General features: G+C 35.4%; 1 pseudogene; it reads left to right on the top strand.

The window, feature by feature from the left end:
• The first annotated feature begins 3,720 nt into the window (after window positions 1-3,720).
• LOC120127670 lies at window positions 3,721-9,348 on the top strand (annotated as a pseudogene).
• Window positions 9,349-14,867: the final 5,519 nt, after the last annotated feature.

Here is a 14,867-nt window from a genome sequence, read left to right as displayed (position 1 = left end):
TCCTTCATTTCAAATTCCCTAGCCAGTTGTGCCTTCAATTCTTCAATATGATCTTTGTTGGGTCCTGCAACCAACATGTCATCCACATATAACAGCAAAATAACAAAATCGTTATCACCAGACCTCTTGAAATAAGCACAAGGGTCTGCATTAAGTATGTTGTATCCAAGGCACATAATGAAAGAATCAAATCTCTTGTACCAACACCTCGGCGCCTGCTTTAGACCGTAAAGAGATTTGTTCAACCTGCAAACCAAGTTATTCTTTTCTATTTCTTCAAAACCTTCAGGCTGGAGCATATAAATTTCTTCTTCAAGATTTCCATGAAGAAAAGATGTTTTAACATCTAGTTGCTCTAGATGTAAGTCCAATGTAGCACACATTGCCAAAACTACTCGAATTGTTGTTAGTCGAATCACAGGAGAAAATATTTCATTGAAATCAATACCTTCTTTTTGAGCATATCCTTTGACCACCAGTCTTGCACGATACCTCTCAACTTGATCGACACCATTTCGCTTGATTTTGAAGACCCATTTGTTACCAATTGGCTTCCTTCATTGTGGTAGTGGCACAAGGTCCCATGTATTATTTTTATGAAGGGCTTCAATTTCTTCTTGCATCGCCATCATCCACAGTAAAGCATCTGAGTTGTTTATTGCCTCCTGGTATGTTGATGGCTCACCGTCCTCTGTTAAAAGGCAGTATGCAATATTACCTTCTATAACATAATCTGAGTGCCAATTGGGATGTCTTCTCACACGATCTAATTGACGAGTTGTTGGAGCTTCAGAATTCTCTGGTTCTTGTTCATCATGTGATGGTTCTGGTTCAGAAGAATCTCCTTCTTCAACCTCCTTTTCCACATGTATCTGTGTAGTCTCTGACTTTTTAGCACTATCATCGTCTTCTTTTCTTTGTAGTTTATCCTCTACAAAGATAACATCCCTGCTGATGATCACTTTATGGGCAGTGGGATCCCACAAGCGATACCCCTTTACACCATCAGCATACCCTAAGAATTTGCATTTCCTGGATTTTGGATCCAGCTTTGAAATTTCTTGGGCGTTGTACATCACGTACACAATACTTCCAAATACATGGAGGTTTGAATAATCAGCTGGTTTACCAGCCACACCTCCATTGGTGTCTTCAGCTCTATTGCAGTTGATGGAGCTCGATTCACCAAATAACAGGCGGTATTGACTGCTTCTGCCCAGAATGATTTTTCTAGGCCTGCATCCCTCAACATTGCTCTTGTTCTTTCTAACAAGGTTCTGTTCATCTGCTCTGCCACTCCATTTTGTTGAGGAGTGTTCGCCACTGTGAATTTGTCTTTTGATGCCTTCTTTCCTGCAAAAGTCATCAAATTCTTCGCTTGTGTATTCTCCTCCATTATCTGTTCTGAAACACTTGATCTTATTTCCAGAATCAAGTTCCACCCGCGCTTTGAAGTTTTTGAAAGTTGAAAACACGTCTGACTTCTTCTTAATAGGGTGCACCCAACATCTCCTGGAGTAGTCATCAATAAATGAGACAAAGTATTTTGCTCCACCTAGGGACGTTACTGGTGCTTGTTATACGTCAGAGTGAACCAATTCTAGAACACTTTTTCCTCTAGAATTTGATGTGTTGAATTTCAACCGGTGTTGCTTACTTGTTATGCAATGCTCACACAAAGGAAGCGATACCTTTGTTAAGCCTGGAAGTAGCTTTTGCTCTACAAGGAATTTCATTCCTTGTTCTGACATGTGTCCAAGTTTCTGATGCCATAGCATTGTCGAATCTGAACTACATGAGGCAACAGAGGCTTCTGCTTCTAGCAAAGTCTCTCCTTTCAGCATGTACACGTTTGCTGCTATCTTTTCGCCTTTCAGCACCACAAGCGCTCCACGGAACACCTTCATGATTCATTTTCGTGTCTCAATCTTGCTTGCATTATTATCCTACAATTCGTAGGATAATAAATTTTTCTTCAGGCCTTTCACGTGCCGTACATCTCGAACAACTTTAATTGTTCCATCATACATCTTCAATTTGATGGTTCCCACGCCAATGTTCTCTAAGGAATGATCATTGCAACTATACATAGATCCTCCTGAGACAGGTTCATAATGATGGAATCATTCTCTTCTTGAGGTCATGTGATATGTTGCTCCCGAATCAATGAGCCATATATCTGCAAATCATTTTCTTCCTTCCACGGTGGTTGACGCTTCACAGCATAGAGCATCTCCATCATCTGAAGTGTTTGCGGTATTGCCTTGTGGATTGGAGTTTTTATTTAGACTCCAACAATCTTCTTCAAATGACCCTTCTTTCCACAGTTGTAACACTTTAAATTCTTCTTGCTCCTCGACTTCGATCTATCATGTTTGTGACTGCTGCTTTGGCCACGTTCTGTTGATCTCCCTCTCATCGTTGTCATCGTTGTCAACGCTTCTGCTTGTTGCAGATTTACTTGTCTGTCTTCCTTGTTCTTGCGCCGATTTTCTTCTTGTAGAACAGCAGCTGCAACATCATCAAAGACTAGACTAGTGATATTATTGTTTGTCAAGTTGATGACGAGTTGATCATACGAATCCGGTAGACTTTGAAGTAGAAGTTTAGCACGTTCTTGTTCTCCTATTTTACAGCTTAGGATGTAAGCTGAGAAAATAAGGTGTTCAGTGTATTTAAGTGCTCCGTCACTGAAGTAGATTCTGGCATACGGAGAGTGTACAATTTTCTCTTAAGGAAAATTTTATTGTGCAACGATGTGGCCTCGTACAATTTGGTGAGATGATCCCATATCTCCTTAGCTGTCTTCTTCTCCTCGATGCTTGACAATACTTCATCTGCTAATGCTAGATGAAAGCTTGCCATAGCATTCACGTCATCTCGTTCTATTTGATGTCATCTGCGAAATCCACCGGCCTTTCATTGATAGCCGCTAAACACCCGTCTTTCCTTAGGATGTCCTTCATCTTCAATTTCCACAATGAGAAATTTCTCCCATTGAATTTTTAATATCAAATTTCATTGCCATAGCTTCTTTTATGGATAGCTCCCACTATTTCACTATCTTGAATAGTTCTCTGGAACCTTCAAAGAATGGGTAATACCTTCTTACTTTCTTATATTGGAGGATTCACCTTTTGGTGACAACCACAAAGACAATACGCAGATATTACACACTCAAATCTGGCTCTGATACCAATTGTTACGGAAGACGGCTATCGGATAGAGCAAAATCGCAACTGATAATTTGAGAAAATAAAAATGAAGATAAAAGAGACACAGAATTTACGTGGAAAACCCCTAAAATTATTAGGGTAAAAACCACGGGCAACGGTAGAAGAATTTCACTATGAGAAAATAGGAATTACAACCTCTCTCGATCTACCAAGGAGAAAACAATGATAATTCTCTCTTGATAAAAAAGGAGAAAATAACTCTCAAGAAACTCTCTAAATTCTCTCTAGTATTGGAAGAAAGCTAGAATGCTTTGGGATGGTTTTGAAGCTAAATGAGCTAGGGTATTTATAGTAGAAGCTTTAAGGACTAATCTTATAAATACCCTAAATTACAATGACTAATTGCATAGTTTTACCATCAAAAAATTCAACAAAAGTTGGCTATCTAAATATGACCATTTAGCCGCCCATGTTTTGTTTACTTTCAAACCAAAGGATGAAAAGTAGTCCAGGAAGGAAAAAAAAGGGAAAAATCTAGTTGGATTCCGAAACTATTAGTAGTGCTATATAAGTCATGAAACTATCAATACATAATCCAAAATCAGCGCGTTCCTAGAACTTAGCCAATAACAACAATTCTGCAAATCTCCTTCAAGTTCTCGTCCTTCAGTTTATTACATGAAGAGTTTTATGAAAAACCCATTTGCTGATGCACAGTAAAGAGTTCCAGAGCTGTTTTTTGCAGCCAAAAAGGTTCAACTTGGGAGCTTTGGGGAGGCAAAGATGGAGTTTTGGGGAAGTTTGTAGGGATAAAGACGGGATTTTTAGGAAAGAAGAAGGGTGGAAGAGGAAAGAATAGTGGCTTTGGTGATGTTTAATCAATGTTTTGGGTTTAATGGTGGCGGCGGTAGTTATGGGAAAATGGATGGTGACACTGCTAGATTTCTGGGAAATATTGCATTTGCTATTGGGTTCACTTATCTTTCAGTTACTAGTTAGCTTGGCTGGGTTTTAGATGCTATTGTCTCAATTTGGGTACTAAATACTAATCTCTTCTCCTTTTATATTTATGCATGTCAAGTTTAGCTTTCTAGTATGAATTATAAGCATTCAGAAGATATTATTAGGGTTTATAATGAGAATTAACCACGGTTCCCCTCTTGGTTTGCTTTCTTTTTCCTTTTAAATTTCGGTGCAATGCTCCATTGGAGAGCAATGAATGAATGAGTGCTAGTAGACTATGTGAAAACCAATACAATAAAATTATTGTTAGTACTAATTGTTCGGTTGTTACGACAAACGATTGCATTAGTCGGTATGTTATGTGGCACATTTTGTTTTGGGAAACCATCTCAAATATTGTACTTCTTATATTACTTAGAATAGTACTTTCAATATTGATGTTGGTTCATGTAGTAGCATCTAACTGCCGGTGTTGTCGTTTCCAGCTCATTGCAGTGCTAGTTCCTATCTTTGGCATGGGAGCCTTCCCTTGGTGGGCTAGCCGGGATATTATTCAAAGCAATGTAAGGCTTCTTTAACTTTTGGTTTATTGTTCAAAGCAATGCTCTGAGTCTTCTAGTTGCATATCTTAGTCAATGTGATCAGTATTTTCAGCAACAGTTCCTATATTTGGTTTCATGTTTTTGAAACGCTTTATTTTTTAATATTTCAAGGTAAATTACAACTCTAAATCTACATTAGAGGTGGACGAAATAAATATCAATTTTTCTAAATTGACTGATGACCAAAGGAAGTTCCTTGAAGGGAAATTTGTTGAACAGGAAGTGTGGGAGGCAGTTTTTCATTCGGACAGCGCCAAAGCTCCGGGTCCAGACGGATATACGATGGGCTTTTTTAAAAAGTTCTGGCCAATTTTGAAAGAGCACATTATGAAATTTGTTGACGACTTTCACAAGGGAAGGAATTGGGAACATGGAGTCAATCATGCGTTTATTACGCTGATTCCTAAGGTTGTTAATCCGGAAGTTATTGAAGACTACAGACCCATTAGCCTTGTAGGCAGTTTGTATAAAATAATTTCCAAGGTGCTTTCTAGAAGGTTGAGCTTTTCATTAAAGATATTGTGAGTCCATCGCAGTTTGCCTTTGTTCCTGGAAGGCAGTTAATTGATTGTGCTTTCTTAGCTAATGAGGCCATTGATTTCTGGAGGAAAATGAAGATGAAAGGTGTTGTTTTCAAGGTTGACTTTCGTAGAGCTTATGACTCGGTGGAATGGCCGATTTTATTGAGACTGTTGAAACTGATGGGGTTTAGAGATAAGTGGACTTATTGGATTAATTTGTGCATCTCTTCTGCCTCTATCTCGGTTCTTGTGAATGGCTCTCCTTCAGCAGAATTTAAGTTGGGCAAATGGCTGAGGCAAGGTTGTAGTCTGTCTCCTCTGCTGTTTAATTTAGTAGGGGAGTTACTGAACTTAATGCTTGTTAAGGCTGTGGATTGTGGTATGTTCGAAGGGTTTAGTGTTGGTAAGGAGGCAAATCATTTTCGTTTATCTCACCTGTAGTTTGCAGATGATTTAATTTTATTCTGCAGGGACTCTTCTACTCAGATCCTTAATATTAAGAGAGTCTTGAGAGTTTTCAATCTTATGTCAGGGTTGCATCTTAATTTATCTAAGAACAAACTGTTTGGTGTCAATTTGGAGGAGTATATTCTCAAGGACTGGGCTTTCGTGCAGGCTGTGGGGTGGGGTCTCTACCAATGACGTACCTCGGCTTACCGATAGGCACTAGCAAAAATTCTAAACTTTTGTGGGAACCAGTAATCCAGAAGTTTTACTCCAAATTAGCTGGCTGGAAGGTTTCTTCTTTATCGATGGCAGGAAGGCTGGTGTTAATAAAGGCAGTTCTGTCTTTACTGCCAATCTTTTACCTATCTTTGTTCAAAATTCCACTTAAGGTAAGTAACAAACTAAACTCTATAATGGCTAATTTCCTTTGGGGAGATAGTTTCACTAAGAGATGGATTCATTGGGTTAATTGGAAAACGGTGTGTCAACCTTATGAGAATGGCGGATTGGGAGTCTTGGATTTGACTTTGGTGAATAGAGCGTTACTTGGGAAATGGGTTTGGAAGTTTGCAAATGAAAAAGACTCACAGTGGAAGAAGATGATTTGTTCTAAACATAGCACCTCTACCTTATCTTTATCGGTTAATGAGGTTGTCAATTCGTAAGATTCGTGGATTTGGAGAGGAATTGTGAAGAATTATGAGAAAAATGATGATATAGGGGTCGGTCTGAGGTCAAATTCTAAGATACAAGTAGGGAATGGAAGATCCATTGTTTTCTGGAATGATATCTGGGTAAATAATTCTACCTTAAAAGATCAGTTCCGTAGGATCTTTGCCTTATCGACCAATAAATGGGGTAGAGCTGCGGAGTTTGGCAGTTATGTTAACGGTCGTTGGGTTTGGAATATTAATCTTAGGAGGAATTTATGTGACTGGGAATTGGACCAATGGATCTCCTTGATGTCGCTGATTGATAACATTGATATGAAGGATTCTGTTGATGATTTTCTGTCTTGGTCAGGGAAGGGTGATGGCATTTTCGCGGTTAAATCTTGTAGAGAAGCTCTATCGTGTAGTTCAGGGGGGACTTTTCCATGGAACAAGTGGGTTTGGTCTGGTTTGGCACCTCCAAAAGTCGAGACATTTCTATGGCAGGTATCTCACTTAAAGTTGGCTGTTATAGTGGAATTGAAGAAAAGAGACATTTCATTGGAGGGTGTACTATGCCCTCTTTGTCTTAAAGAGGATGAAACAATTCAACATCTTTTTTTACTTTGTCCTGTGGCTTGGGATTTGTGGAATAGGTTCGCTAGGATTTGGGAGCTGTCATTTGTTTTGCCTAATGATCCCATGTCGTTATTAGCCTCTTGGTCCTCTCTACGACCATCTTCTACTATTTGGAATTTTATCCCGGGAGTGGTGTTGTGGTCGGTTTGGAAGGCGAGGAATTCAGTGGTGTTTGATAACGGGACTGTGGATAGTTCTTTGTTGTTCTTCATTTGCAGGTTCAGGCTGGCCAAATGGTTCTTAGCCAAATTTTCGAAGGTAAATTTTCAGGTGGATCTTTTAATTGGGGATCTGTGTTGGCAGATAGGGTTTCAGTTAAGCCTCTCAACAAGCAGATGGGTCAGTGTTGGGTTCCACCTCCTCCTGACTTTTTTAAATTCAATGTAGATAGGGCGGTTACAAGAGATGGTCTGCAGGGTGGAATCGATGGATTGTTGAAAGATTCTCATGGCTCTACTCTAATTTCCTTTTCTAATGCTACGGACCAGGCCCTCCTGTGTATGCTGAATTGAAAGCTATTAAACAAGGCATTGATTTATTCCTTTCTTCTGAATGGGTCCTGAAGGGAAGATTAATTTTAGAGACTGATTGCAAAAAAGCAGTGGACTGGATTTCGAGGATTGATGCTGCCCCATCGTTCTTTTCGTCTCTAGTTGGGGAGATTGGTGCTTTAGTTTCTGTTAGAGATATTTTGGTTAGGCAGATTCTTAGGTCTTGTAATTGGGAGGCTGACAAATTAGCCAAGGAGGGGATTGGTTGATAGGTTTTAGTAGTTTTTTACTTTGGTGTTTTTTTTTTCTGGTGGTGTTTTGTTTTATGTAATCTTATGTTAGTTGGGTTATTAATATAATGGGGCACTCTTTTCCTCCTTCGTCAGCTGCCTATGTTCAAGAGGCAACTATGAGGGAGGTTTTTAATGAGGCCTCATATTCTTATCAAAAAAAAATCTCTAGATACGTTTGTTATTAAAAGAATGGTCTGAACTTGTTGGTGCTTGCGTACTTACGCGGTTACGCCTTTATATTTATATACAAAATCTTGTGGCAAAGAATGCATCGACGATGTATGAACCATAACAAATTCTGTACTTTAATGCTAATAAAACCATTCAAAACAGAGCATGAGAAAGAAGCATGGATTTGATCCACTTAAACCCTGAAATTGCAAGAGCCTTCTCGTCTAACTGATCATGTATATGCTACTCTGATATTTACATTAAGCACTCCTTTCCTGGCGCGTGATTGTAAGAATCAAATACGTTCCTGTTTTATGTTCGGAGATGCGGCCGTGCTGAAATTCCTAGAGCCTTGTCGTCTTACAGTTCATGTATATACTATTCTGATGTTTACATTAAACACTGTGTATGCTTGTAAGTATCAAATGTGTTCCTGTTTTGTTTTCCGAGATGTGGCCGTGCTGAAATTGCCAGAGCCTTATCGTCCGATTGTTCATGTATATGCTATTCCAATATTTACATTAAACACTGTGTGTGCGCTTATAAGTATCAAACGTGTTCCTGTTTTGTTTTCCAAGACGTAGCCATGTGTTACTTGGTGTTCTTTATAATGTGAATAAATATATTAAAATTCATCTACGGCTGACCACCTTCAATAATATCTTATATGATTGCAGTGCCCAAACTGTGGAAATGATTTTCAGATTTTCAAGTAAGTTCTACGAACAACTCTTAGCTAACTTATGGACATTTACGAGACGGTTTTGTAATTATTCTGACATGGACGGTAATGGTGATTTCTTAGGTCTTTCCTAAGCGACGAGTTGCAGCAGTGCCCTTACTGCAGTCAACCATTTTCAGGTGAATCTGTTTATGTTAATCGATACTTCTTCGCTTTTACATTCACGAAGATGTCTCCATCAAGTAGGCAGCCAAAAATTCTCTATCCAGACTACCTTATGTCCATTTCATTATTACTTTGAGTCGGATCCAGTAGCTTTTTTCATGTTTTATTGACTTGTTGATTTAACTGTAGTGGTGGATGACAAATTTGTCAAGGAACCTGTAAAGTTCTCCAATGAAACCTCAAAAGCGGAACAAGCATTCAATGGCTTGTCTCCTGGTTTCAAGAAAGGTTCCCTCTTTATCACCTTCTGACATTTTTGGTTTTCGGATAAGCATCAATCGTATATCAGATAAGCATGTTACGTTCAGCGATTCATTAACTCCGAGTATCTCACATGGTTTGTTCAGGAAACGGTTCTTCGGCAGCAGTTGTGATGTTGAAGCAGAAGTAAAAGATGTGGATTGAGTGCTAGCATAGAAGGTAAAGAACTTTAAAATAAATGCATTACTTTGAACTTCCGGTACCCTAGCAAGTGAAGAAAATCTTTTGATCGTTAATTTGCAAACACTCCGATGTATAGTTGCTTAAGGAATATTTCTTTTCTCCAGAAATACGAGTTACTACAAAAGGGAGTTATCATATGCATATCTATATCTTACACTGTCAAACCGGAGATGACCATTGTAAAGAGGATTCGGTCATCATCGTGTTTGCAGATGAAGATCAAGAATGTGATGTTGCAGATGCTCGCTTCGATTTGAGAAACTGTGTCGGTGTAGCATAAATCTATATTTTCTTCTTCCTTCGTTCCCGGTAGAAGTCGGTAGAATAGGTCACTTCATGTTACTGCACAGCATAACTCTGTATATAATTACTTTACAATTTTATTGGACAACATCGTAAATTCAAGCGTTTTTATTTATTTTCAGGTATAATTATGGTTTAGTTCCCTTTATAATTTCAACGTAATTTTCTTTGTGATATAATAGAAGAAAATTTTAAGGTTATCACTTCAACCATGCAAGTAACAATGTTGTCCGATGGATCTACTAGTGACACCGAAAATACAGAGGACTAAATTACATTAAACTAAAATTAAGGGATTAAAATCTAAATTTTAGCATAGTAAAGGGACTAAAATCTTAACTTGACTTACATTTTAGAACTCATTCTTTCTTCCGAGTCGCATGAAAACGAGGGAGGAAGAAACAGAAGAAGGGAGGGGAAGAAGAGTGAAAGACCACATGAAGACTGAATGGACCTCCATTGTGTTCTGAAATTACCCATTCTTCTACTACTACGTCTTCATACTGACGGAACCAGTGGAAAAAAGTGAGCACATTAGTAATTGTGAAAATTCATTTGAGGAAAGGAGGAACAATTATAGAGCCCCAATCAGAGAGCATAACAACACAGAAACATAAAAAATCACCACTTTAGGGGAAAAGAAACATAAATATGGCCATCCCTTATTTTCACCAATTTAGTATAGTTTTTAAGATTTTTTTTGCTGCATTTTTTATATTTTTAAAGTAAATACTTCTCTTTTCTTTTTCTTTTTTTAAAAAGTCAACCTAAAATAATTTTTTAAAAATAAATATCATTAGTAAAATAAATAATTAGTTGAAAAAGAAAAAAAAATCAAATTTGTCAACCTAAAATATGTGGATCGGCCATATAACACAAATTAATATGCAAAAGTTTCTATTATTCTCAATGTGTAGGTTAATAAATGCATGAAGAAGGCAAAATGAAATTCGAGTCAATTCCCAACCAATAAATTACCCGAGTTTTCTTTGTGTCAGGATAGAGATGCCAGGATACAGCATTAGCTAAATTAGGCACAGAAGCATTGGACTTTTTCTCTTGCCCCAAAAACTAAAGTACATGAATCTGTTCTTTTGGTTTCTGGGAGGCTTTGGACAAATCAAAAGTCCTCAACCAGTTGGGCTGAACCGTAGGATTCTCTGTGCATGTGTCGAGTGGCAACTGAATTGATTCGTCGGTCGGTCACAGATTTTGGTAACCGAATAAAATATATTTTATCATTTGATTATCACCATTTCTTTTATTTTCAAGCTAATAACTTATCACATCTTACGTCTTCAATTGTTATATCTCGTTTTGTTTTTCCTTTTCTGCATGCTAGTTCAGAAAACGTGCCACTATTTTTTCTTTATTTCTCCCTTTTAATGTAATTAAAAATTCAATGGTCAAATAAAACCATAAAATAAATACAACCATTTTTTAAAAACAAAATCTAAAAAGTTGAAATCCAAAAGTAATATAAAAAAACAAAAATCCAACTGAACAAAACTATCATAGATGAATTCATAAATTCTAAAAAAAAAAGACTAAACGAACCTACCTTAATTAAACTATATATATATATATATATATATATGTTGGTTTCAAATTTGAAGCTTTGAAATCATTAAAATACAAGTAGTATATTATGATATTTTTTATAATATATATAACTACAAGTTACAACTATTTGTAAAATTATAATCAGAATGTATATTACATTCATAAAACCCTAAATAATTATTCAAACTTAAACTAATAAATCAAAATAATTTACCTAAATAAATATAAATCAAACTCATATATATATATATACATAGATTTAAACCTAAAACTTAAATTCTGGTATTGAACCTAAAACATCATCTACCATCAATATTACATGTAAAAGATGATGATAATAACAATATTATAGAATCCATTATATGCACACAATTATTTTGTTAAGCGTCATATCATCCTATAGCTTCCAAAAGAGTTGTCAAAACCAAATCCATAGATTTGAAAGCTGATAACCACACTATTTGCTTGTCAGATAATACCACAATATACGTACATTTCAAGCAACCTTAAGACGAATTAGTATCAAATATTAAGAAGAGTTAAATATTTAAATTTGGAGTTAACATGGACTTTATAAAATTTAAGTTCGATATTATTATATTATAATTTAATTTGATGAATATTAAATTCTCATAGATTTAAAGTATCATTAAAAAATTTGGATCCAGAGCCCTTCTCAACATATGTTTTATTGTACTATGTAATATTTAGTTTGCATAATCCGATTTATTTTAATGCTATTTTTATTAAGAATTTTGGGTTTTAATGATGGAATTGAATAAAATAAATTTTACACAATTTTTATTTGAATTTATATATATATATATATTATGTGGAAGAGCTTGAAAGCTGTAGATGACAATTCTTGAACGGCACAAACATGAAACATATAACACGGAGTTAGGAAACTAATAGTCATGTTTATGTTAAAGTCAAGGGTATTCTTATTGCATGTGTGAAAAAAATGTTTGCTTTCGTATCTTCCCAGTTAAGCATGTTTTTTGTAGGCCATGTACCAATATTAAAGATAAATAATATTTGATTATTATTTACTTTAAATTAATTAATTATGCTTGATATCTTCAAATATTAAATCTTAACTATTCATGAACCAAATAACATTGGTGGTAAAATAAATATTATTATTGTTTGAGATTCAGGATTCGAGCACCATGAATATCAAGTATGTAAATATTCAATTTCAAATGATTGATAGTTATCTTTAAACACATATTATCTTTTATTTACTCTAAATTAATTAAATTTCAAACTGTTAATGCGGTGAGAAGTTGACACTTGACACTATACTCATCCACAGTTCGATTATGGTCGTGTAATAAAACAACTTCAAAATTAAATTACTTATTTTACTGGAAAATTAATTAAATTTCGAATTGCTAATGTCGGTAAGAGGTTGACACTTGACACTATACTCATCCACAGTTCGATTATGGTCGTGTAATAAAACAACTGGACCCAAATCTCCATCAATCTGATCATGTGTATAAATCTTATTAAGTTTCGTTAAACACATTTCCTTGTTGGAACTGCCAAAACTGTGGAATTAAATTACTTATTTTACTGTATATAATCACGAACTGTTTAATTTGCACTAGTATTAAGATGAAAACATGGTCGGCAAAGGGTTGCGCCACTCAAAATGAAACCGCCCATGATTGCCCCATTTCCCCAGTTGACTTACCATTCATATCTGCCGAAAATATAGGATCCCATCCTTTTCTAATTATTGATTAACACTCAGTAATCCTAAATTAACCATTAAGTCTATTATTTTGTTCCGAAAATGAAACTCCTTGTCTTGTTTTCAAGATTCGCTTTGGCAGATTAAGTAAAGCCTTGATAAGAACGGATTGAGCGGCACCTTTTATTGTTGGGAAATTTTAGGCAAACAAAATGGGAAATGTGAAACTGCAACACATGTTTGGTTTTTGTTGGATTCTTTTACTGCCCAAACTGGTTTTTGGGACAATGTTGTGTTTAATTTACCCAAATTGATATTTGCAATTGCAAGTTTGTCGTCCATGTTTGATGCTGAGGCTTTTGGCTTTATTATTTTGTTGGTTTTTGAGATAAATTTTGTTTTTATGTTTTTTACACACTTTGTATTTCCTGATTCATTTAATCAGTTTTTTTGTTGTTGTTTTGAATAAAAATAATAGGGCATAATGATAAAGTTTTTCTCTTTACATTTGTATAAACGTTATTTTGCCTTTTATTTTTTTAGAGTGTTTATAAAAAATTTTAGTTCAACATATTTTATTGACATAGTATTTGTCATGTAACTTAAAACGATGGCATGACAATTGAACACATGTAAAAATATCATATCAACAACAAGTGTTAACTGCTAGTTAATCAACAGTTTCCATCTAGCAAAGATTGTTCAACAAAAAATTAAAATATTTAGAAATAAAATACTCCTAAAAAAATAAAATATAAAATAATCATTTTTGTAAACGTTAAAGAATAATTTTATTATTATATAAAAAATTAATGATTTATTTTATAAAAAATAAAAAATAATGATCTCTTTTAGGTTAAAGGCGTATTTAAGTATTGTTTTCTTGTTCTTCATTCTAATAAAAATTATTTTCTTGATCATTGTTAAAAATATTATATTACACGTATGTTGATTAAGTTTAGTTCAATTGACAATATTATTATTTTTTTAAATTAGAATTATAATATATTTATTGGTAGAATAAAACATTATCAACAATGTATTGTCACTTATGCACAAATACATTATTGTTTATTATAAACAAAATATAACGGCGATTGACTAGTGACAGCATGATGAATAATAATGTAAACAATTGATGCAACGACGGACAAAGATGTCCCACTCTTCTGACACATATATCTGAGAACCAACAGAATACCATATGCAAACAAACAACAGAACCATGTATTGAAAAAACAAACAACCATGAAATCTCAAAGAACCATAGACCAAAAAGAAAACCAATTAAATAAATCTACGTAAAAAGTCCAAAAAGCAACGACAATCATTATACCTTTTACTAAAGAATGATCTAGAGAAAATAGGTGATTTTCCCGATATATCACCGGTGACCGGTAACATTACCGATCTAACACCGATCAGTCTATATTTCCCGATCTAACACCCTTAGTAGTGCGCCCCCTACACCGCGCTATACGATGATTTGGTGCCACGTGGGGTATAGCGCGCCCCCTGCACCGCGCTATACGGTGAGCTGGCGCCACGTGGGTATAGCGCGGCCCCTGCAGCGCGCTATACATGTATATCTGACACGTGGGGTATAGCGCGGTGCAGGGGGCGCGCTATACCCCTAATTCACGTCCCCAACCTCCTTATAAATACCCCCATCCTCAATCACTTTTATCACACCAAATTTTCTCAAATTCTCTAAATTTCTCTCAAATACTCTCTTTTTAAGGTATATTTTATAATATTTTTACTATTATATTTTTAATTTATTAAATATTTTACTAATATAATTCTTTTGCAGATTTATAATGGAAGGCAATCTACTTCGCTCGGATGGAAATCATATATCTCTACACTTTGCTGATACGATAACATTTTAACGTTTTAATTTAATTTAAATTATTAGTAATATTTAGTTGATTCATTTAATGCATGATTATTAGATTAAGAATTACTTTTTGTAATTATTTATTTTTAGGAGAA

This window comes from Hibiscus syriacus, unplaced genomic scaffold (genome assembly GCF_006381635.1).
Source record: "Hibiscus syriacus cultivar Baekdansim isolate YM2019G1 unplaced genomic scaffold, ASM638163v2 tig00110472_pilon, whole genome shotgun sequence".
In the NCBI taxonomy this organism is placed as follows: Eukaryota; Viridiplantae; Streptophyta; class Magnoliopsida; order Malvales; family Malvaceae; genus Hibiscus; species Hibiscus syriacus.
Note: the sequence above shows the minus strand (reverse complement) of the source record. Positions and strands in the feature narration are given on the sequence as shown.